At 41.3% G+C, this 25,906-nt stretch overlaps 1 long non-coding RNA gene across 1 annotated transcript; it reads left to right on the top strand.

Moving 5' to 3' along the window:
- The first annotated feature begins 3,477 nt into the window (after positions 1-3,477).
- Positions 3,478-23,646, top strand: LOC122479590. Its single transcript, XR_006296370.1, has 5 exons — positions 3,478-3,814; positions 5,926-6,036; positions 13,583-13,712; positions 20,581-20,706; positions 23,552-23,646. It is a non-coding gene; the product is annotated as an uncharacterized LOC122479590 (long non-coding RNA).
- The last annotated feature ends 2,260 nt before the right edge of the window (positions 23,647-25,906 follow it).

The raw sequence follows: 25,906 nt of genomic DNA, 5'->3' as shown, positions 1-25,906 counted from the left end.
GAAGAGATCGCTGCACATTACCCAGTGTTATGGGCTGACCTGTGTCCTTTTAAAAGTCGTATGTTGCGATCCTAACCCCCAGTACCTCAGAATGTGACTGTATTTGGAGATGAGTTCTTTAAAGGGGTAATTAAGGCAAAATGCGATCGTATAGATGGGCCCTAATCCAGGATGACTGGCATCCTTATAAGAAGAGATTAGGACACAGACTGGCAAAAGGGGGGACCATGTGATGACACAGGGAGAAGACCGCCATCAACAAGCCAAAGAGAGAGGCCTTGGGAGAAACTCACCCTACCATCACCTTGATCTGGACTTGTAGCCTCCAGAGCTGTGCAAAAAATACATTTCTATGGTTCACACCATGTAGTCTCTGTTGTTTGTTATGGTCGCCCTAGCTAACTAGGCACATCCAGATGCACTGAACTTTGCTTGCTGCAGTGTTTAGACAGACTTTTGGGGTGACCCTTTGAAAAAGTGTGTGTGTGTGTGTGTGTGTGTGTGTGTACACAAAGAAGAGGAAAATAAAATTTTGGGCAGGCATGTTAGTCATTAGGGCTATTTATTGCTATTTCTGGTGCTTCTCTGTATTCATCATCTTTTTCTACGTTATACTGGTAACAAAATGGCCCCACACTGTCAGTGGTTTACAGCCACCATTTATTTCTCGGGTACGTTACCTGTGGGCTATAGGTAGAACATGGCTCCACTCCAGGCATCGTCCTCATTCCAGAACTCATGCTGCAGGAACAGCTCCTATTTGGGACGCGTCATTCTTGTGACAAAGAGAAAACAGCAACAACCAAAACATGCGGGTGGCTGTAAATCTTGTGCTCCAATGGGACACGTATGACTTCCGCTTCTGTTTCATTGGCTAAGCCTCGTATCAAGGAAGGGGGGGAAGAACACTTGACCTGCGGTCAGATGACAGTGGGTGGGGACGTGTAATCCTTTTACAGGAGGGGGGCATGTAATTGGTACCAGCAGTACAATCCAAGCACACAGCTTAATCGCACATCAAACCCTTTGAAGTTTACTGCTTACGCAAATTAGATGTGAGTGAATGCTGTGGGTGTCGCTTCCAGGAAGAAACCTTTAAAGACCATTGCATGACTCAGCACTTCCCTTTCTCCCGGTTATGGGGGGAAAGTCAGGGGATGCTCAGTTTACTTGCACCCGTGATGGAAAGGGTGGAGCAGAGAGCTCTGGGCCAGCTCCTGATAGCCATGCAGTGTGAGTAAGAAATTCGTCTTTGTTTCCCTCAGCTGCTGAGCTTTTAGCGTTGTTGTCACAGCACAAAATAACTCATTCATTCTGACAAAGGTACCGAAAGAAGTTTGGAAGAGGCAGCCTTTAAAATGCGCGGTGTGCATAGTAGGTGCTTCGCAATATACAACAATGTATCTCTCATGTTCGTTTTATAACTACAGCTGCTCTCCTTTCTGCAAGTGACCCTGGCGGTTGTGCTCATCACTTCCTTCTTGGTGCTACCTTTAAGGTAGATGATACCTGAGGAGGTTGTTTGCTTATACGGCTTTTGGGGGGAACTTCCCCTTTTCTTTCCCTTTGAGTGGTTGCCGGAGCAGATCCATGTAATACAGTGTTATTGGAATGAGAGGGGTACACAAAAGTGGGGCCAGGGCTTCCCTACCAGGGAATTCCTTCTGGAGCCAAGAGAGATGAATAAGGTTGTCTGTGTGGGTGCTTGGACTGTACAGGTCAAACTTGGGCCTTGCTGTGGGCCAGCGTTCACCTTAGTTGTAGTGGGGTCGTCTGCAGTACAGGACGCTGTAGGTCCAGGGAGAACAGAGTTGATGCATGACAGGGATAGAACAAGAAAGTCAGAAGTATTTGGTTGCTGAATTCACTTTTGCGTCACATCTGGAGTGGCCAAAGGTATATACCAGGCATCCGCGAGGTATGAACCATAGGCCAAATCTGGCCTGCTGCTTGTTTTTGTAAATAAAGTTTTATTGGAACATAGCCGAGCCCATTCATTTACCTATGGCTGTTTTTGTGTTATAGTGGCAGAGTTGAGTAGTGGCAACAGAGACTTTATAGCTTGTAAAGCCTAAAATATTTACTCTCTGTCCCTCTGCAGAAAAAATTTGCTGACCCTTGGTATGTATTATCTCATCCTTTAAGAAATATGTATTTCTAGGAGTGCCCGGGTGGCTTAGGCAGTTAAGCGTCTGACTTGGGCTCAGGTCATGATCTCACAGCTCGTGGGTTCGAGCCCCGCATCAGGCTCTGTGTTGACAGCTCGGAGCCTGGAGCCTGCTTCCTATTCTGTGTCTCCCTCTCTCTCTCCCCCTCCTCCCCTCTCAAAAATAAATAAACATTTTTTAAAAAGTTAAAAAGAGAAATATGTATTTTCAAAATTTATATGTGAGATATATAAATTCATAAATTAACATCTCATATGTAAGTGTAAACAACATATATTCATAAATCAATGCAATTTTCCTGTGTGGCAGTGCAGAGTCAAAAAGATTAGCACATCAGCTATATCTCAATTAAACAAAGAAGATTGGAAAGCACTGCTACGGGTGACATTGAGTCCCCAGAAATATTCGATCAAGGCAATGACATAACCAGATCAGCAGGACAGCTCTAGTGTCAACTTCATTGCTTGTGCAGAAGCAGCAGGAACATTAATAAACCTGATTATGAGCGTTTTGCAATTCATAACCCGAAACCCCAATAACAACCAAATCCTAAAACTGGATGGAAGAATGGCAGAAGGGACAGAGGGGAGGGGATGCATGCGTGTGACTCCAGTGTGGCCTTTCACCTGCAGATGACAGACTCCAGGTTTGGGGAACAGATTGTTTGGCTACAAGAAACCATCAATAATGATTTCCGTGATCATCTCATCTTGGCCCAGACTCCATTCCAACCAAGTTTTTAATACACACATTATTCTTCTTAAAGAAATAGAGAAATGCATTCCAGATTGCCGAAGGAAGGAATTCCCCATGATTTATACTGAAATGTTCCTAGAACTTTTTTTTGCCCCAAACATCCATCTTCGAGAAATACTAAAGGCAAATATTTCATGAATCCAGAGGTGCTTCTGGTCAGCATCTGGAGATGATCTTGAGAATACAAATCTGTTATCATTTTTCACCATGGGCCTCAGCTGTCAGAACATGTAATACACATAACCAGCCAGAGGGCTGGAGGGAAGCAAAAAGTGTTCAGTTAACCACTGTAGCAGGAGGCAACAGAAATGAGGGTGTATTTGCCCATACTTCCCCCATATCCACATTTTGTGTCTCTGTTGTATCCCTTTTCCTAGCAACTGTTTCCTAACAAAGGTCTAGGTAATGACCCTGCAGTGGTGGATACTTTCCAAGGGCGTAATGTCTTATCACATGGTCACATGGAGGGACAAGGTGGTGCAGTAGAGGAAATGTAGGCTACAGAGCCATCAGATCTGAGTTTGAGTCTTGGTTTTGCCACTTAATACCAGAGTGACCTTCAAGTTTCTTAACTTTGCTGAATCCTGTTTCCACGTCAGCAAAATGGGCTTGTCTATAAAGTGATAACGTAGGTGAAATTATTGGCAGAGCTTTTGGCATAGCCTAAACAATTAGAGGTTGTAATTTTTATTTCAAAGCCACGCTCACGTTCCCACTATCCGTTCACCAGGTGGTTCAATGAACGAGACAGAAAATATCAATTATTGATGAGAATATGGAGCACTTGGAGTTCTTATACACTGCTAGCTGGAGTGCCAAATGAGTACAAGCTACTCTGCCAGTACCCTGCAAGCTGAACCTAATCAACGAGTTGGCAAGTCTACTCCTAGGTATGTGCCCAGAGTAAATGCTCTCAGATGTTCAGCAAAAACACCAACCGGAATGTTCAAAGCAGCACTATTTATAATAGCATCCAATTGGAAACTGCTCAAATGCCCATCGCTAGAATAGCCCAGAGCTCAGCAAAACTTTTCTGTGAAAGGCCAGGGCATCAATATTCGGACTCCGCAGACCAAGAGGCAAAAATCACCTTATAATTATTTCATTTCTTTTTGGAGTGCCCCCAAAACAGTGCAAAGCAGTAGAGTGATGATAAGGTCTCTGTTGCAACTGCCTACCTGTATTGGTGGTGGGAAAGCAGCCCTAGCTTTTATGTAAAAGACTGAGCATGGTTTGTCCCAATAAAATGTTATCTATGGACAAAAATTTAAATTTCATGTGGTTTTTATGTGTCATGCAATATTATTCTTTGTATTTATTATTTCTTTTCTCTTTTTTTGCATTTTTAGCACACATTTTTTAAACATTTTTTTTATTGAGGTGTGATTAACATAGAAGGTTATATTACAGTTTATTCTCTGTACCTAAGTTTTTTTGTTATTTGTTCATTTGTTTTGGTCTTCAGATTCCACTATAAGTGAAATCATATGGTGTTTGTCTTTCTGTGTCTGACTTATCTCACTGAGCATAACGCCCTGTAGGTCCATCCATGTTGTCACACATGGTATGATCTCATTCTTTTTTATGGCTGAGTAATATTCCAGTGTGTGTGTGTGTGTGTGTGTGTGTGTGTGTGTGTGTGCCCGTCCATGGGTGTGCGTGACACATCTTCTTTATCCATTCATCGATTATGGATACTTGGGTTGCTTCATATCTTGGCTGTTGTAAATAATGCTACTGATTTTTTTTTAAGCCTTCAAAAATGCACAAATCATTCTTACCGTGCAGGCTGTATAGAAATAGGAGGTGGGCCAAATTTGAATGTAGGTTGCCAACCTCTGGTACAGTGGATAAATAAATTATATAGTCACACATTGGAATAGACGACGGGTAGACGCAACAGTATGGATGAATGTCATGAACATAAGATCAAGCGAAATAAACCAGTTGCAGAAAGTATAAGATTACATTTATATAAATTACAAAAGCAGGTGAAATGGACGTATGATCGTGTAAGTCCGCGTGGTGTTCACTCTGTGAGGGCTGGTGACAGAGAGTTGGAACAAAGGAGATTTGGGGGTGAATAGTAATGGCTGCTTCTAAATTGGGTTTGTTCAGTGTATAAAATTCCACTAGCCACACACTTCTGTTGCACTTTTCTGTATGTAGATTATACTTTAACACTGAAAAAGACCCAATAAGTGCTCTTTCTTTATTTCAGGCCTTCTTTACCTCATACCTAACCAATTTATAGATTTCTAGGTGTTCTCCTCCACTTTAGTTACCTTGTTTATTACTCTGGAGAATCTGAAACACCAATTTATCCTTTGGGACAGTGGAAAGGACAGCCGAGGTATAGACAAGAGCCCTGTACTTAGAAATGAAGAGCAGAATTTAACTCCACTGTGTACTTATTGTGCAACTGGGGGAAAAGCACTCAATCTTTTTGGATTTTATTTTGTCATCTGGTAAATGGGAAAATAATTCTTTTTCTGTGCGTTTGGAGTAAAGACTATCCTTGATAATGAGGAACTGCTCTGTTTTAGCTCTATACTTCTGTATAAACTATCACTGCCTGTGGCATTCATAACCACCCACAATGATCAAGTTTAACCACATCCGTCTTCTTCCTTCTCTGCCTCCTAGTTTTCCTCTTGGGGAGACAGTATGCATAATGGTGAGGCACATAGACTCTCAGTTCAAATTGTGACTCCGTCACTTGTCTCACAGCTTCTCCGTGCCTCATTGGTAAATGAGCCTCGTTGGTAAAATATCTACTTCATACTGTTCCTCTAGAGGTTCTGGCAGTCAGCCTCCAAGACAGTCTAGTCTGGGTGTCCCCTGTCTCCTGTGTCCATGCCCTGGTGGAAGGCTCTTCTACACTATAGGAGGGTTGGGCTGTGTGGCCGTAACATATGGCATAAAGGAAGGCGTTGCAGAATTATGAAAGACTATGGCTTCTATCTTCGGTGACCTCTCTGTCTTGGATCATTCACTTCAGGGGAAACCTGCTGCCAGGTCACGTAGCCCCGTGGAGATGCCTACATGGTGAGGAACTGAGGCCTGCCCAAAACCACAGGAATGATCTTGGATGTGGATCTTCCAGCCCCAGGTAAGTTTGGAAATGACTGCAACCCTGGCTTTCAGCTTCTCTGCAACCTCCTGAAAGACCCTGAGTCAAAATGATCCAGCAACCTGCTCCCAGATGCTTGAGCCTCAGAAACTGATAGTCCGTGCCCTTAAAACAGTGAACAGTGCCGGATGCATGCTAAGCATGCAATAAATATTGACTGTCTTTATCATCTGCTTCCTTAAAACTGGCGCTTCCACATCTATAAAGCTCATTGCTGATGTCCGTGTTTTGTGCTTTGGAACAGTCGGTGCCGATGGATCGAGCACGGACAGTTTACCTTCCTTTCTGTGGCCCCTTTAAATGCCAAACATTAGTAGGTGGTATCTGTCTGAAGAGCAGCAACAGTGTGGCCAGGGGTCCCTATGGGCACAGTTCCCCGCCCAGCTCTTTTTCTCAAGGGATCATTCCAGGCTTTGTCTCTTAAAGCCTCAGTGCTGCCCTCTGGTCTTTGTGGCATACCCTATCTTCAGGTCTCTTTCTTGCTTTCTCAGTCTCCTCAGACGTGTTGACGATTCAGATTTTCCTTCTTTGGAATGTGGACTTTTGTTCCCTTTTTTGCCATAGTCTCCATAGTTGCAAGGCAACCAATGAGTTGACTGGTGTTTCTAGAAGCAGAGGCGGAGATGGGGTTAGGAGTATAAAAGCTTTACTGAGGGTTGTGTCTGTGAGAGGTAATAGGAAGAGAAGCAGGGTTGGGTAGGGAAAGCCTCAGACTGTGATGTAGACGTGACACCTGGGAAAGGAAAGAAGGGAAGAAACAAGACCAGGCTGGGAGAGCTGCAGATCCAGATCGGAAAAGTCGCAGATCCAATGTGAGCTGCAGGGCAAAGAGCCTGAAAGAGGAGTCCCAGTCCAGGCTGACATGGCCAGGCCCTGGTACCTTTGCCATGCTCAGTCAGCAGTGAGGGCTCCCTGGAAATGATAGGACTTCAGCTTAAAAGCCAAGATGGCGGGGCGCCTGGGTGGCGCAGTCGGTTAAGCGTCCGACTTCAGCCAGGTCACGATCTCGCGGTCCTGGAGTTCGAGCACCGCGTCAGGCTCTGGGCTGATGGCTCAGAGCCTGGAGTCTGTTTCCAATTCTGTGTCTCCCTCTCTCTGCCCCTCCCCCGTTCATGCTCTGTCTCTCTCTGTCCCAAAAATAAATAAATGTTGAAAAAAAAAATTAAAAAAAAAAAAAAGCCAAGATGGATCCTAAAGGTGCTAATGGCTGGAGCCTGTTGGCTCACTGCTCCTGACAGGTGAATGGCAGGTTCTTTCTTGAAGGGAGGTCCGAGAGGTGCACTTGCATGGCTGCTGTAGCCATCTTCATTCCCATGGGCCAGGCCTGGCCTCCTGGATCCCCATCCTGTGTCAAACACCTGAGCCTCCAGATTGCTTGGAAAGGAGATCAACTGGCCCTGAATACAGTGTCAATATGAAAAAAAAACAAGGGGCTCATAGGAGCGAGGTGAGAATTAATGATCTCTCGGGCAACATAAAAGGACCCACTGGGCTTTGGTAGAAATCAATTGTCGTTTTCACGGAGCATATACTAAAAGCTCTGGACTGTGTAAATATTTCCTGTAGGAAACCCCAAACTATGGAATCATAAAGTTGGAAGGTACTTGAATACCCAGGTAATTCTCCCTTTCACGAGCAAGAATTCCTTGTAGAGCATTCCATATAGGTTCAATATCCTCTTGCATATGTCCAGTGATGGTGAGCTTATCTCTTTAGTCATCTCTTTTGTTGCTGAACTGCTCTCGTTGGTAGAATCTTCCCTCTTCTGTAGAATTCCAAATGCTCCCGCCATCTTTAAGTTTTGAAGTCACTTTAATGAGACTACCTCCTCTCTCCTTTATTAATCCTTTAGATATTTGAAGACAGTTGTCATTGTTTCTGAAATACCATGAGAGAAAAGAAGCTACTGGAGCCTCTGATTCCCCAGCTGTAAAACAATGGGGTCCGACTGTTCTCGATCACTAGGGTTTCGTTATGACCTAAAAGTCTATGAAGCCATGAAAACTTCATGGAACAATTCTCAAATAAAAGAGAAATCCACATAAATTAAAAGATGATGTGCTCTCTCTGAAGTGTTTGTTGTACATTTCCTCTGGAGTACGTTGGGACTCAGGAATAGTGGGACCATCCGTTGAGCCATTGCTCATTTATGTTGAAATAAAACAGGCTCTGGCTAATTAGAAGCATGCTTCTCAAGATGAAACAATACAAGCTTTCCAACATTTCCCCACCATTAGCAATTCCTGATGTTGACTGGGCATGTTAATATAACCCCCACTCCACATCAGGAAAAAAAAAAAATAAAGCAGGCATGATGATTCACAGCACAAGAAAGAATTCTTTATACTTACACTCAGCCAGCTCACACGAATGCACTAGGCACTCACTGTGCACTGGTATCTGTGGTAAGTTTCTGCACATATATTATTTTTTTCTGCACGTAAATTATTTTATTTTATCCTCACAAGAATATAATGAGGTAGATTTTTATCAATTCCACATTCCCAGATGAAAAAAATCTGAGCCTCAGAGTAATCAAGTGACTTGTTCAAGGTTGCCTAGATGGTGAGTGGATGAAGTAGGACCGTCGGGCGTGAAGTCCGGTGCTCTGCCCACTCTCCCAGCTACAGGGAAACTTCTTGATAAAAGACCATGCCTGTGTAGGTGGAATATGCAGCTGTTTTAATGTTGGTTGCCCCAGAGGCATACCCTGAAATTAGGGTTTAGGTGAAAGTGGTTTATTATCAGAGGATAAAGAGATACCAAAAGAGGATGGTAAAGGGAGTCAGAGAAGAAAAGGCAGCCAATCAATTGTGCATTATCGAACCAGCTATCACCGTGGGCTGGTGGAACTAAACTCTGCTGGGGAAATTCTGAGAGCCCTTGTAGGATACAGGACACAGAGTTAACCCTCCCAAGGGGGGAGGGCCTAGAGTGTTTATAAACCAGCTCCGTCAGTCATTGGTTGAGGTCTTCTCCTAGCAGATAGTAGTTTCTTGGCACTGACTACCTGCCAAGCAGGTAGACAAAACATGCTTTAGAAGCCTGAGAAAGACCTCAAGCGGAGAAATTTGGGAGCTGGCAATTAGAGGTTGGGTTAGAGTACACTGACATAACGGGCAAGAGGATATGGCAGAGCCCTGATAGCACGTGGTATAACAAATAAGTGCCAATACTTCGTAATCTGTCAGTAAACATATCTTGACCACCTACTGTGTGGAATATAGCACAAGGGTGAACCACAGCTATGGACCTGCTTTCATGTGGCTTAGCATCCGAGGAGGAAGGCAGAAATAAGTTATTCTAAAGAAATATAAAATAATTAAAGTGTGCTAACTCTTGGGCAGGAGAAGCTATAAGCCCCGCTTTAGCGAAGTCTTACTACAAAAAACCAAAAAAAAAAAATTAAAAGAACCCACAAAACACCTCCCTCATTCAGGGTTACTCTTTGTCTCCTTTTACCTCTGACCCTATTTCTTTTCTCCTTATTCAAGCCAAATTCCCTAAAACAGTGTGTTTAGAGTCTGTCTTCTCCCGTGAACTATGAGATCCTCTGGGGATAGACCATTTAAAAAATTTTTTTAATTGTATTAGGTAGTATTCAATGTATAAAAAAGAATATATGGATTTGGGCACCAGCCAAGATGGAGTAAGTTCACTCTAGCCTCTCTTTTTCACTGATTACAGCTAATAACTTGTGACAGATTAAAAAAACAGGATTTAAAGACTCTGAACACTAACAATAGCAGGCAGATTGGGAGGGAGGTCCATTGTTGACTAATGACCTATAATTGGGGTGTGGTTAGGGTTTTTCCCTCTTATCTCGCCCAGTTTTGACCTAAAGGTAGGTCAGAGTTCCATACTGCAGAGTAGAGACTTATACCAAAATTCTGAAAAAAATTCCCCTGTGTTATAACCAAAGGACTGAGAGTAGGGGCCTCCTATGAGCTGGAGAGTATAGGAGAATAGTCCTACTTTTTTTTTTTTTTTTTGGCTTTTTTCTTTCATCCTTGTTCTTCCCTGAGGCAGGCTCCATTTGGGCAGCTGCATGATAGCAGTGGTGGTCATGGTGTGGACATCTGAGTCCCCTTGTCTTTCTGGCCAAATAAACTGGAAAAAGAACCCCCCTGGCCCAAAGAACACAGAGGAAATCCTGGTTCTTTCTCTCCTCTTTTCTCAAAGCACCTTGTCATGAGGGTAGGCCCATCTCTATAGAACTTCTCAATAGCACAAGGAGAACCCTGATTTTCTAGCCAGAGGACTCAGAAAGGGAGTCCTCTGGTTTCCATGGAAACCAAAGAGTGTGTAGGAGATCACGGAAGGAAGAGTTCTGGAAAAGGGGATCCCTGAGTCTGTGTATAAACTGACACAACTTGCTAACTCACCCCTGAGATGCAATGAAACAGCAAAGGCTTTGAAAACAGAACTGATGTTGAAACCACCACCCACGGATGGTGAGCTAGAACGTGTGGTGCGACCTGACTCCCTCCTAAAACAACAAACTGACATTCATTAGAGGATTTTAGCAAGACCTAGAACCTCACAACAAAATACTCAAAATGTCTAGGACTTAATAAAAAATTACTTTACATATAAAGGACCAAGAAACTCTGGCCCACTTTTAAGGGAAAAGACAATAGTCACCAACCCAGAGATAACCCTGATATTGGAATTATTAAACAGAGAATTTAAGGCACCTGATGAGAGTTGTGCTCTATGAGGTAAAAGTGAATACTTTGGAAATAAGTGGTAAGGTAGAAGCTTTTAACAGACAAAATAGAAATGATAATTGAGAAGCAGATCAAACTGAAATGCTCAGTAACTGAATTACATTATTCACTGTATAGTCTCAATTTCACAGTGGAAGGAACAGAGGAAAGAGGGAAAAGGTAGAAAAAAATTAAGAGTCTCAGGAACATCTTGGAGACAAAGAATATGTATAATATAGTTAGAAGCAAAACAATAAAATGAATACCTAAAGCACCCATAACCAACTTTAAGAACTAGAATGGTATCAATTCTAGAATTCTAGTATTCTCTTCTTATCGTTCCTTTATTTCCATTCTTCCATCACATATGTATTTATTCTCTAAATAATTTATTTCAAAATCATTTTTGTTATATTACAGAGTTTAATGATTTGAAACTTGCTTTACAGATTCATCTATGATTCATCTATGATTCATCTAAGATTCATCTATGTCATAATCTGTAGCAATAGTTAATTTTCATTGTTCTGTAATATGTGTGTAACTGCCACAGTTTACATGCCCTTTTCCTATAGATTAGAATTGTGTTACTCATTTACTCATTTATTTATTTTTCCATTACAAGCATGGCTGCTATGATTATTCTTCTGCCTGTTTTCTGGTACCCATTTACATCTCTAGGAGTGGAACTACTTCTGGACCATAGGCTTTGCGGATATTTGATTTTATAAAACAATGTCAACTACTTGTCATAACAATTTACATTCTCTTTCGTATCCTCACCAATAGATAGCAAACTTAATGATTTTTTTGTTAGTGTGGTAAGTGAATATCATATCACAATTTGCATTTTCCGGACTTCTAAAAAGTTGAATCTCTTTTCAAATATTTTTTTGCTGTGTAAGTGTGACTTTTTGTGTGTGTGAAATGCCAATTCGTAACTTTTGCCCACTTTTTCTTCTGGGTCATTTGGTTTTCCTAATTACTCCTAGAGGTTATTTTTGTATTCTATACACTAATATTTTGTCATTTAAAAGTTTTACAGGGGCGCCTGGGTGGCACAGTCGGTTAAGCGTCCGACTTCCGCCAGGTCACAATCTCGCGGTCCGTGAGTTCGAGCCCCGCGTCGGGCTCTGGGCTGATGGCTGGGAGCCTGGAGCCTGTTTCCGATTCTGTGTCTCCCTCTCTCTGCCCCTCCCCCGTTCATGCTCTGTCTCTCTCTGTCCCAAAAATAAATAAAAAACGTTGAAAAAAAAATTTAAAAAAAAATAATAAAAAAAAATAAAAGTTTTACAAATATGATCTCCCAGTTTGTGGCTTGTTTTTTCACTTTCTTTATGGTATCTTGATAGAATGAAGTCTCTGATTTCAATACAGTTGGATATACCAGTTTTTTTTTTCTTTCATATTAGCATTTTTTGGTGTCTTATTTAAGAAATGTTTTTTACTCCATGCTTGTAAAGCTAGTCTCCTATACAATCCAGTACAAAGTTTTGCCTGTCATATACATCTTTAATCCATTTGGAATTGATTTTTAGGTACGGTATGTGGGAAGGATCCTAATGTCATTTTTGCCTGTTTGGATATTGAATTGTCCTGGCACCATTTAACGAATAAATACTCTTTTCTTTTTTTTTTTTTTTTTTTTAATTTTTTTTTTCAACGTTTTTTTAAATTTATTTTTGGGACAGAGAGAGACAGAGCATGAACGGGGGAGGGGCAGAGAGAGAGGGAGACACAGAATCGGAAACAGGCTCCAGGCTCCGAGCCATCAGCCCAGAGCCTGACGTAAATACTCTTTTCTCAAGTAGGTTGTGATGCCCCTCTGTCAGATATCAATTTTTCATATATGTGCAGCCCTGTTCTGTGAATCTCTTTTCTAATCCTATGATTGGTTTGTCTGTATCTATACCAATACTGTACTGTCTTTGTTAACAAGCTTTATAGTAAATCTTTATATCTGATAGAAGACATCCTTTCACTTTGGAAGTGTTTGGCTATTTCTTGGCCTTTGTTCTTTCACATACATTTTATTTTTGTTTATTTTTTTATTGTATTCAGAAACACATTTTTTTGAAAAAAGATACTCTATGCATTTCAAGCTTCTACTTCCTTTTTTTTTTTTTTAAGAATCAGGGAGTCAGCTTCCTCAGAACATTCTAATGGGATTTTAACTGCAAGTGTCTTAAATCTATAGATCAATTTGGAGATAATTAACATATTTAAAATAATCTCTATGACTATGTTGTATCTTTCCATTAATTCAAATCTTCATTTAAATTATATTTCCAAGATCCTTAGAATTTTCTTATTGTTATATGTGAGTCTTTTATATATTCTGGAGGTTGAAAGGGATGAAATGAAATTGTGTATATTGATCTTAGAAGCAGCCACATTTTAAAATTATTTTACTATTTCTAAGAATTGGTCCATAGGTTCTTTTAGGTTTTCCAGAGATAGTTATATAATTTTCAAATATGACGGTCATTTTTCTTTTTATTCCCCTAGACCTAATTATTTTTGTGTCTTACCCTCGTCTGATGTCTCTAAGGAGGCAGGTTTTGCTCCTTCGAGAACTGCGGACTATTTAGCGCCTCAGGCTAAGAGAAAGAACAAGAGAAAAATCATAGGATCTGCACATGTCTTTTTCATCCAGGGGAATGATAAGATTACTTTCACTTAGAATATTTTGAAAGGATGATGGAAAACAGAGTTATGTTTTAATTACTTTCCAAATCATGCTCATTGAACATATTAATTGCGCTCATATTATGTCAAATCAAGGGTTATTAGATACCATTATTTCCATTTTCCAGATGAAAACATTGAAACTAAAGAATGAAACACGTGCTGGTCAAAGTCACAGCTCTCTGAAGTATTAGAGCTGCAACTTGAACCCAGTCTGTCTGGATAATTCCAGTAAGCCAGGCTCAGTCAAAACTTGAGGTGAGTAGAGGGAGAGGCAAAGAATGCCCCTGAATTTCTAGTTAGAACCATAGAGCGCCCTGGGGCATGGTTAGCGGGATCGAGAAAGTCATGGAAGGTTTGTGGGGGGGGCTGGAGTAAATGAGCTTGATTCCTGAGTCATTTTCCTTTCAAGCGGAGACCCATTTCTCCCTCATGGTCCAGTTCACAGGTGATTCAATTTTTTGTTGTTGCTGTTAATATATGGAGAAGATCATTTTGTTAGAAATGTACTTAGCAGTTTGAGAGAAGCGCACACGGTCCTCTTTATGCTACTTTGTGGCTTGACCCTGTGGCTGGCTGTTCATAAATGCCCCTTTCAGCCAGCCAACAACAGCCACTGTGAGTCCTCAGCTACACCTAGTCCATCCTAGTCCAAGGTCCACAGCTATGGAATTCACTATCAGAGCAAATTGAAATGAATCCAAACCTCCATTTAGGATGCCCTGACATATTTCTTGCTTTGGGGGGAAGTGGTGGAGGGAAGCCCTATTAACAGCTCTATCAAAAAAACAAAAAAAAAAAAGACTTTTTTTCTTAAGTCTCCCCTAAAGCTATTTCATCCAGAAATCTGGGACCTCCCCAGGAGTATAAATCTGTAACAGCGGTCTTTTTAAGACTCTTATTTAATCAGAACCATCCTTCCATAATGCAAGGGGCACCAGCTCTATCAGTCAACATCCCAGCTAGAAACAGATGACACTCTCCAACTGAATGATTTGAGGATGGTTTTCAAAAAGAAATATTCATGATGGTATAGTCAAGGGATGCTGGAGTACCCCGGGGCTAGTAACAGGAACTGATTAGAGGCTTATGCTATGAAGCTTGAGAAGAAGAAGCTTAGTTGTCAGAACCTAGAGAGGAACATCTTAGTAGAGGATCCCTGACAGGACCTGTGGCTTTCAGATCAAGGACATAGCCAACCTGATGTGATCTGTCATGAAAATAGCCTAAAGAATAAATACCTAATCTCACCTTCCTTCTGTCTTCTGCTCTCTTGTCTCCCTTTGGCTGAACCCATGGAAGCCATTGATCATGGGAACTTGTTGATGGGTTAATAAAGCCAGTGTCCAGGAGCACAGTGCAGGTTGGAGAGTGATGGAAAGTAAATATAATGGTCCAGTTGGAAGAAATTTGGCAATGGCCACCACCTTTGCCCTTCAGCACCCCCTCTTGCCTTTGTCCAGGTGAAAGACTGATTCCCTCAACACAGATGGCACAAAAATCCCATCAGGTACCATAATGTCCCATGGGGATCTCAGTTTGATGAAATTCCTATCTGAAGCCTGAAAGAATTCTGGCCATCACCAGGTTTTTAAGGAAAGACTGTGGGTAGAAATAAAGGAGGCGGGGGGGGTGGGGGACAAGAAAAATATTAATTAAGGAAAACATGCAGATATAACCTCAGCTTTCATATAAGTCTCATGAGGCCTATGTCAATAATTATAGCTGCCTTCCTCCACTGCCATTTGCATTTCCATTACTCGCTGCCAATTCCTCAGCTGGGTGACATTGTTTATCTATTGAAGTAACCCAAATCTTTATTCTTATGAGATGTAAGTCCTAGAAAATCCTGTTTTGGATTGCCCTTGTTTTCCACTGAACAGAACTGTTGGAGAATAAGATGTACCCCAATGAATCCCCTACAGACACAGTTCTATTTACCACCATTGTGTAATAGCATCTCAATTTCCCTCTGGTAATTGGACTTAGATATCCTTGCTGGGGCAATGATACCCTTCTTTAACTATTGGTTAAGCAACATGAGTAGCCCCGAAAATATGAGGGAGTGGTAGTCTCAGTACTGTCTAATTCAACGTTAATAGAACTTTACTCTGATGAAAGTGTTGCTCCCTTAGGACAGTAGTAACCCCAAACCTATTGAACCCAGGATAATGGTTTCGCAAGCAAAAATGTCTCCATAGGAGGTTGTGTCCAACATAGTGTCAAAAGTGAGCCCTTGTTAGGCCATTTCATCATTCTCTCAAGCCAATTATATATGAATAATGGGACACATGGTAAGACTAGTAAAGTCTGTAAATGGAAACCCTGTGTTATACTTCCTTTGTTATAAAATGTTTTCACTAATTGGAAGCAATGATACGTAGGACGTTGTAGCAATGGGTAAAGTATTCTGTAAGGCCACAAAAGGTAGAACTGTCTTAAGGATGTAAGCAGGGAAGGAAAATCTTTCTCTAGGAATTGTGTCTATTCTTGTTAGAATAAATACTGCTCCCTCCGTGATGAAATGATGGATTCAAGGTCATCAACCAGCTACTGGATAACCAGCTGATCCCCAGAAATAGTGCTGTATCAGGAGCTCAGAAATGGCACTGCTGTTTCCAGGCTGGGTGCTCACCAGTGACAGATTAGATTTAGTCAAAACATTTTGTATCCAGAGGTAATGCACATTCTAAAAATATCGTTCTCCATGTGAAAAAACTAAAGCACGCACACACGCACACACACACACACACGCACACACACACACACACACACACACACACATACATACCTATGGGATTAAAACAATAGCAAATTCAAATGAATCCAAGTAAAGCCCAGGTTGGTTTGTAGGGCTTTTTATTTCATCACATATTTTCCTAGCATCAACTATGTGCTGATGGCTCTTTGTAGAGCAGGGGATACAGAAGTGAAAATTGTAACTTCTAGAGCCTAAAATACCAAAGCAGTTTCTAAAATATAAAAGTCGCCATAAATGAAACATGTGCAAACACAAGAAAGAAATTGATTATTCCTGATGGTGTAAGGGAAGACATTAGCCTCAGACCCAAATGTTGAATAATGGCAAGATGTTCTAAAAGGTAAGGAAAGTACGGTATTTCAGGAAGAGGGAAGCACTTTTGCAGTGTCATTGAGGCATAAGCATGAGATACCTCCCACCCTGGTGAGCCAAAGCTTTCAGTTTGGTTGTGCCATTGGAACACGTGACCATACAAAAAGCAGTTGGGGAAGTATGGCTCGATTTATGAAGCCCTTGATGATGGAAGGCCTGTTCCGTGGAAGGCCTTGCGAACTGGGAAGTACTTCTGTCTTTGCCCAGGAGCAGGAAAGCACTGAAGGGTTTACAGCAAGGCAGTAACATGATCCATATTGTATGTTAGAAAGCACACCTGTAGAGGGATAATGATACGGGGCTAATAGGAGCTTATTAATTCAAGAGAGGGAAGCAATGATGCTGACCTGATTAGAGTGTTTACAAGGTTTTTGTAAACGAGACATAGAGACATAAGAGATACTTAGGAGGTGATATCCTTATGACTTGGGAACAGATTAGATGAAAGGTAAGTGAAAACCAGCAATTGATTAATTAATTAAATATTTTATTTATATTGAGCTGTACCTGACACACAATGTTACATTAGTTTTCGGTGTACAACATAGTGATTCCACAACTTTATATGTTACACTGTGCTCACTACAAGTGTGGCTTCCCTCAGTCACCATATAACACTATTGTAATCCCGTTGACTATATTCCCTTTGTTATACCCTTCTTCCCCGTGACGTTTTCATTCCATAACTGGAAGCCAGTACCTTCTACTCTCCTCAACCCACTTTGCAAGAAAAGAAGACTTTTAAGTGTCTCCTGTGGTTAGGACTTAAATGGCTGGTTTGGTGATGATGCCATTCGCACAAGACACAGGAAATAAAAGTTGGGGAAAAGAAATTTAGTTTAAATAAGCAGAATTAAGTTCCTGTAAGAGATGGAGATTATGTCTTGCATAGTTTGGTAAGTATTTTTTAATTTAATTTATTTTTTTTAAGTTTATTTATTTATTTTGAGAGAAAAAGAAAGAGCACAAGCAGGGGAGGGGCAGAGACAGAGAGAGAATCCCAAGCAGGCCTCACACGGTCAATGCAGAGCCCAATGTGGGGCTTGAACTCATGAACTGTGAGATCATGATGTGAGCCGAAATCAAGAGTTGGATGCCCAACCAACTGAGCCACCCAGGCACCCCTAAAGGAGTTTGAAGTAGAGCTATGTGTCTGGAATATAGAATCAAGTTCAGAATAGAAACCATAGGTTATAAAGTTAAGAGCATTTTGGTAGTAGTTGAAATGATGAATGAGGATGAAATATTTTAGTAACAGTGTGCAGAGTAGAAAATCCTGTGTCTCCCCCTCTATGCTCTAAGCTCCGAGGGACAGAATTGTCTACAAATTTCTGGTTACCTAGAACAACGCTTGATACAAAGAAAATACTCAAAAATATCCTTAAGCGAGGAGTGAGAAAGGAATAAACTGAACAAGAATGAAGTGGATGAAATATAGGGAACACCAATATTTAAGAGAAGAGCAAGGGAAACAGTGAGAAGCTCTGAGAAAAAGTGGCCAAAGAGATAGAAAAACAAAACAAGAGGTGCCTGGGTGGCTCAGTTGGTTAGGCTTCCAACTTGGGCTCAGGTCATGATCTCATGGTTCATGGGTTTGAGCCCTGCGTCAGGCTCTGTGCTGACAGCTCAGAGCCTCGAGCCTGCTTCAGATTCTGGGTCTCCCTTGCTCTTTGCCCCTCCCCCCCTTGCACTCTGTCTCTGTCTCAAAAATAAAATAAAAACATTAAAAACAATTTTTTTTAAAAAAAGAAAAAACAAAAGCAAGAATAGTACTTTAAAAGTCCAAGTCCAAGTAGGACAGTGAAAAGAAAGGAATGGCCAAGAAGGTCAAATGCTGCCAAGATGTCAAATAAGATAAAGGCAGGAATATGCACAGTGGAACTGGTGATCAGGAGAGAGAAAGAAGGGCCAGCTTGCAGTGGATTTAAAAGTGGATGGGAACACAAAAATAATTTCAAAATAGATGAAAGACCTAAATGTGAGACAGGAAACCATCAAAATCCTAGAGCAGAAAATAAGCAACAACCTCTTTGACCTTGACCGCAGTAACTTCTTACATGACATGTCTCTTCGAAGGCAGGGGAAACAAAAGCAAAAATGACTATTGGGACCTCATCAAGATAAAACCTTCTGCACAGTGATGGAAATAATCAACAAAACCAAAAGGCAACTGACGGGATGGGAGAAGATGACATATTGGATAAAGGGTTAGTATCCAAAATCTATAAAGAATGTATCAAACTCAACACCCAAAAAGCCCAAATAATCCAGTGACGAAATGGCCAGAAGACATGAATAGACACATTTCCAAAGAAGGTATCCATATGTCTAACAGACACATGCTAAGCTGCTCAATATCACTCATCATCAGAGAAATACAAATCAAAACCACAATGAGATATCACGTCACACCTGTCAGAATGGCTAAAATCGACAACTCAGGAAACAGATGTTGGCGAGAATGGGGAGAAAGGGGAGCCTCTTGCACTGTTGGTGGGGATGCTAACTGGTGCAACCACTTTGGAAAACAGTGTGGAGTTTCCTCAAGAAATTAAAACTAGAACTACCCTACAGCCCAGCAATTACACTACTAGGTATTTATCCAAAGGATACAAAAATGGTGATTTGAAGGGGCACATGCAGCCCAGTGTTTATAGCAGTGCCATCAACAATAACCAAATTATGGAAAGGGTCCAAATGTCCATCGACTGATGAGTAGATTAAGAAGGTGTGGTATAATATACAATGGAATACTACTTGGCAATCAAAAAAATATGAAACCTTGTCATTTGCAACAAAGTGGATGGAGTTAGAGTGTATTATGCTAAGCGAAATAAGTCAGGCAGAGAAAGACAAATATCATATGATTTCACTCATATGTGGAATTTAAGAAACACAACAGATGAACATCAGGGAAGGGAAGGAAAAATAAAATAAAAACAGAGAGGGAGGCAAACCATAGGATACTCTTAAATCCAGAACAAACTGAGGGTTGCTGGAGAGGAAGTGGGTGGAGGGATGGGTTAAATGGGTGATGGTCATTAAGGACGGCACTTGTTGGGATGAGCACTGGGTGTTATATGTAAGTGATGAATCACTAAATTCTACTCCTGAAACCAATTCTACACTGTATGTTCACTAACTTGAATTTAAAAAAATAAATTAAAAAAAATGAATGAGGGATGAGAAAATGGAGCCAGAGAAAGAAAGAAAAGTTCTTGAGAAAATTAGATGAAAGAAAGAAAAGAAAGAAAAATAGATAAAAGACAAAGGAAGATTTAGGAGCAGGATTTAATTTTTCATTATTTTTTTGTTGGTCCTCGTCTTCAAAAAAAAAATGTGATTTCTTTTGGGTGCATAAGACTGATGAGGGTTCTGTGCCACAGGAGGAAGGGAAAGGTTGTACCTTAAACAGGAGGTTATTGATGAAGCAAGATTTCAGGAGAGACTTAACCAGACGTTGGAGGAAATGGTTGTAATTTTCCATTTTAGCGGCAGCTGGAAGGACCTTCATAGTCACCTTCATTTTGGATTTTGGAAAGACCTGGCTCGAGATTCCTCTTGTCTCTCTGGACTTTTCCATGGTTTCTATGCCCGGTTTCCATCAGCTGCTGCAGCTCAGGATGTATCCTGGCTGGAGTAGGGAAGAAAGGAAATTGAGGAAGACTTTGGTGAAAGGGATCCAGCATCTGCTCGCCTCTGGGAGCTGACTCAGATGCTCAGCATCTCCCCACACCCAGCTTGTTGTGCTCGGGTTTTGTGCTTTCCTGTGGAGTCCTCTTTATTTTTCCCCCTGAATCAGAGTGGGTTGGGAAATATAAACACAGGAATCATGACAAACTTGTCCATGTGGGAAAGAAAAGATGTCACTGCAGTTTTAGTGGAGCGTCTGGGTAGCAGTTACAGCAGAGAAAGAACGAGAAGGCTTCATTAGGACAAAAACCTTTACTTCTTTTTTCTTTTTTTCAGTAAACAAATGTTCTTTGGTCTTAGGTGGAAATTCAGAGATGAAAAGGTCAAGTTTCCTGTCCTCAAGAAATTGCTGGTGTGATCAGGTCGAGTTGTAAAAATATGATCCACCAAGAACCAAGATCCCCTGGAGAGGAAGCCAATTTGCAGGTAAGTTATGTACATCCCCTCCCACCCCAGCTTGAGAACTGGGGATCCCGGGACAAATGACGAGAGAAGTCTGTTTGGCGGAAGGAAGTTTCAGCACGCATAGAGTGGGGTGACTGATTTTTTGGCAGCAGCTGAAATAAAAAGAATAGAAGAAAAAAGCAGAAGTGAAAAAGGCTCTTACTTCTTCATTCAATATTTATGGGCCTCCTACTATGGGCCAGGCATGGGTGAAAAGCCTTGCGTGACGTGTATGGGGAGGGAGTGATATCTCCCTTGTGTAAACTCAGAAAAATCTCACAGTATCTGGCCCACTGATCCTCATCCTGGGATCCCTAGACCTCCAGAAGTCCAAGAAGGGAGTCGTGATGGATCCGTGGTTATTTTAAATGTCTAAACCCGAACTGAAGGTATTTCAGTATGACCGAGTATGGAGGGGAGGGTGGGAGTGGCTATTGCAAGATGTGAAAGAGGCCATTCCCCCTCTGAAGAATGAAATACTTCCCGTTCTCCAAGATGTCACGCTCTGGCTGTGTGACACGCATTACATCCCTTATGCCTTCTCTCCTTCCTAAGCAATTCTGAGTCCTTTAAGACTTGGAGCAGGTGCCATGTTATCAGGCCCGGGCAAGATCATGTTTCTCTTCCATATCCCATACACCTAGCGTTTTCCCTGTCAAAACCTTGATCGCTCCCAGTGTATTGGAACTGTTCCCATTGGTGTTCCCCATAAGACTGCAAGACCCCCAGCCATGGGATTATCTGTGACTCATGGCCCAAACTCCAGCATCCGGCATATGTTCCACCTAACATAATGCCCAGCTCATGGAGGTGCTTTAGAAACACGTGTTTCATGAAGTTATAGCCAGAGAAAGAGCAAGAGGGTTTCATCTGCCTAAAAATTTTACTTCTGCCTTTTTCCTTTCTTTTAGTTTCCTTTCAGCTGCTGTAAGAGACCCAGCCACCTCACTTCACACTTTGTGTGTTCAAATTTTGTTTTCCAGCACATACTTCTCCTTCAGTTTTGTCTTAGAACCCTTAGTTCTCAGAGCTGAGGGACCATGTAACTCATCCTGCAAAATATCTTCCTCTTCAGAAGAACTTGGCCTGACACTGCACGGGGCAGTGGAAAGAGTGCCAGCCAGAGGACCCAAGAGTTGCTTTCTGGATCTGGCTCTGCCACTGATTCATTCAGTGGCCTCTACTACTTACTTGCCTTCTTGGAGCTTTACCTCTTTTGTAAAAAGAAGGAGTGAGCGGGGATTGGATACCAGGTGGGAAGTAGCATAGTATGGGGAAACAGACAGGAACATTGTGAAATCACATACATCTGGGGTAGGATCCCCCTACCCCACATGTCCTCTTTGTCGGTAACTTTCCTGAATCAACGCCTCCTGTGTGAAAAGGGAATGAGGATCCCTGGCTCTTTAAGCCATCGTGAGACTATGCGGGCAAATGTACAAAGTGCCTGTCATATGGTAGCTAATGAACAAATCACATTAAGCTTCTTCACCTCCAGGGGTCTTCCCATTTTCATATTTTCGTATTCTAGATTTATATACCCAATCTCAGTCAACATTTTGCCTCCTCTCATATAGTTATGAAAATACTTTATCCGTTTAACCTTTTCTTATTCGTTCACTTAAAAATCCTTATTCCAGGGATTTGAGTGCGGGACACTTGATTTTGGCTCAGGTCATGATCCCAGGGTCGTGAGATTAAGCCCCATGTTGGGCTCTGCCCAGAGTGTGGAGCCTGCTTAAGATTCTCTCTCTTTCTGCTACTCAAGTGTGCACATGCACATGCATTCTCTGTCTCATCTCTCAAACCAGGAAACTCTTAACTATAGAGAAAAAGCTGAAGGTTCCTGGAGGGGATGTGTGGGTGGGGATGGGTATGATAGGAGATGGGGATTACGGAGTACACTTGTTGTGATGAGTACCGGGTGTTGTACGAAATTGTTGAATCACTATATTATACACCTGAAACTAATGTAACACTGTATGTTAACGAACTGGAGTTTAAATAAAAACTGGAGGAGAAAAAATTTAAAAAGATAAAAATACTCCATTTATTCATTCAATATTTTAATAACTCACTTGGGAAAAAAAAATCCTACCTCTGCTCTCTAAGTATTGGCTAAGTGATCCTAGAGTAGTGGTCCTCAAAATTTTTGGTCTCAAGAACCCATTACACTATAGAAAATTGTCAAGGAACCCCAAGAACTTTTGTTTACGTGGGATGTATTTATTGAGATTAGACATTAGAACTGAGTGGGGTGCCTAGAAGGCCCAGTAAGTTAAGTGTCTGACTTCCCCTCAAGTCATGATCTTGTGGTTCATGAGTTCGAGCCCTTGCTGACAGCTCAGAACCTGGAGCCTGCTTCGGATTCTGTGTCTCCCTCCTCTCTGCCCCACCCCTGCTTGTGCGTGCACTCGCTCTCTCTCAAAAATAAACATCTAAAAAAGAGAAATTAGAACTGGGAAATTATGAGACGATTTATTAATTTATTTTAAAATGACAGTATTCCATTTCATGTTTACAGAAATGGCATTTTAATGAAGAATAATTATATTTTATAAAATAAAAATAATTAGTCAAAAGGGTGGCATTGTTTTATATTTTTCAAATCTCATTAATATCTTTTTTTAATATGAAATTTATTGTCAGATTGGTTTCCATACAACAGCCAGTGCTCATCCCAACAGGTGCCCTCCTCAATGCCCATCACCCACCCTCCCTTCCCTCCCACTCCCCATCAACCCTCAGTTTATTCTCAGTTTTTAAGAGCCTCTTATGGTTTGGCTCTCCCCTCTCTAACTTTTTTCATTAATATCTTATTTAATAGAAGACTGGATTCTCACATCTGCTCTGAAGTCAGATTCTGTGCAGTGTAATGTTTTGTCAAAGTCTGTGCAGAGAACCCGGTCTCACACAGATAGGTAAAGTATAGGAGTCATTTTAATAATCTTATCAGACAATTGTGGATGTTCTTCTTTGATACTACACCAAAACTTGACAAGTGATAATTTCTTAAATGTTAGTTACAGTGTGAAATCTGAAACCATATCAGTGAGCTTTTCACATTCTACTGCGCTGAAATCCACTGGTCTACCTTTCCTTTGAGTGGATTTTTTTTCTTTTTTTACCCACGCATAACATTATAACATCATGCACTGGTCATATGGAAAATATCAATTCACTGAATTATGCAGATCTTCAGAATGTTGACTCATTTCATTATACAATATAAAAAATCACATTCCTTATTATCACCACCAATCTCATCAGAATGTGAGTATTAGAATGTTGTCAAGCTCATGAATGGCAGATACACATTTTCCAAAATTTAAATTCTTGCTTGAAAGCTTGAGTTTAACCATTGGCAACAAATGCCATGAGTTGTTTTTCTGGAAATGGCAGGCTCTTTTTATTCAATTTTAAGAAAATGTATGACATATGCCCGTGTCTAAATAGCCATAGTTTGTCAGTCTCTCTTACAAGTAATACAAATATTTTTTATTGCTCCCTCTTAAAGCATGTTTGAGTGCAATTGAGTTTTATTTTTATCTTTTAACTGTGAGTGCACGGTGTTAAAGAATACAACTATTAATACAGTTTGGTGCCACTGCCTTGACTCGTGCTAAAGCATCAGCTGTTTACTCACGATGGCTTCTCGCCATCAGTCAACACAGTGTCAGCACAAATGTCAACACAGTAAAAGAAGCAATACTTCTTTCTATTATTATGAAAATAGTTTTTACCTCAGAGACCCCCTGAAAGAATCTTGGGTATTCCCAGGGTCCATAGACCACATTTGGGAAACATTGCTAGTATTTTTTTATTTTAAAAGGTGAGCTAGCCTCAAATGTGGACTAGACATCAAGCATAATTTGAAAGCATTTCTCACTTTTCTTTGATAATGACCATGGCTTCTTTTCCAGATGACATCTGCCTAGTATGTAATTGGTGACTACATCCAAGTAAACATGTGGAAAATGAGAGCAAGTGGGTGTGTGGGCTCAGAGGGAATTGCTTGTTTGGAGGATGATGGGAGAGCACAGTTCTGGAAGGGGTTCAGTTCTATGAGTGTATATTTCTGGTCTTCAAAAGATTACCACATACATGCTGTCATACAATTTATAATGTGCCTGAGGGAAGTAGCTTAATGTAGAGAAGGAACATGGGCTTTGCACTCAGCCAGTCTTGGGTTCCTATACCAGCTCTGTTGCTACTGTCTATGTGATCTCTACCAATTAACTTTACCCTGCTAAGCCTTGATTATCCCATCTGGAAAATGAAATTACTGCTTAGAATAATGTGATGTTAGGCATTTAAAGGATGGGGCATTGAGTGGATGCTCTGATGTACCATACTGACCCCCCTTCAGGAATACACTTGTTACTGCAGGGAGTGCTGCTGAAGACAGCCCTCAGTGTCAGTCTCGGTGAAAAAAGAAAACTGCTTTGCCCAATGTCACAACACCTCTTAATGGGCAGCCTGCTTCCAATGACTGATCAATAGCCTGGCTACCTCATCTCAACTTGGTACATTTCTGAAAGGCCATCTCAGCTCCAGTACTCCTCATGGGGTCAGCTGATGTCTTTGTTGGACTGTATTAGAGCTCAGTTTCTCACTCTGCCCAACCCTGTGTCCCTCCCCTTCCCTTCCACAGGTGTCATCCTAAGTCTCCTGAATAGAGTCCTGTATGCTAATCTTCAATTCAGATTCTGGTTTCTGGTGAGCGCCACCTGATGCCGATGTTCTATTAATGTTGTAATTATTATTCATGATCCTCCACTCCCTATGATGGTGTGTGGGCCCTGGTAGCTAGGGACCCTTTGTGTGCTGATCCCTGGTGGTTGTAAGAGGAGGGTTTTGAAACTGGAGCCAGGAGAAGGCTGAATTCATCTTCACCAATTAGGAGGGAGTGAATATAGTTTGTGGGAAGGAAGAAATGGAGTTGTAATGGGAGGAGAGATGGGGAGGCTGGGAGAGAAAAAGACAACAAGAACCACCCCCCCTTGGAATAAGACTAAGAGGAGACTGGGGGGGTTGGACATGTCTGGTGAGGATTTTTATATAATAGATTCTGGAACCACCATGTTTGGGTACAAGTCCCTGCTCTGACATTTACTTTCTCTTTGAGCAAGTTGTGTTATACCTTTATGCCTCATTTTTCTCATCTGTAAAGTAAGAATAT

Source organism: Prionailurus bengalensis, chromosome C1 (genome assembly GCF_016509475.1).
Source record: "Prionailurus bengalensis isolate Pbe53 chromosome C1, Fcat_Pben_1.1_paternal_pri, whole genome shotgun sequence".
NCBI classification, from domain to species: domain Eukaryota; kingdom Metazoa; phylum Chordata; class Mammalia; order Carnivora; family Felidae; genus Prionailurus; species Prionailurus bengalensis.
This window is presented reverse-complemented; position numbering and strand designations above follow the sequence as displayed.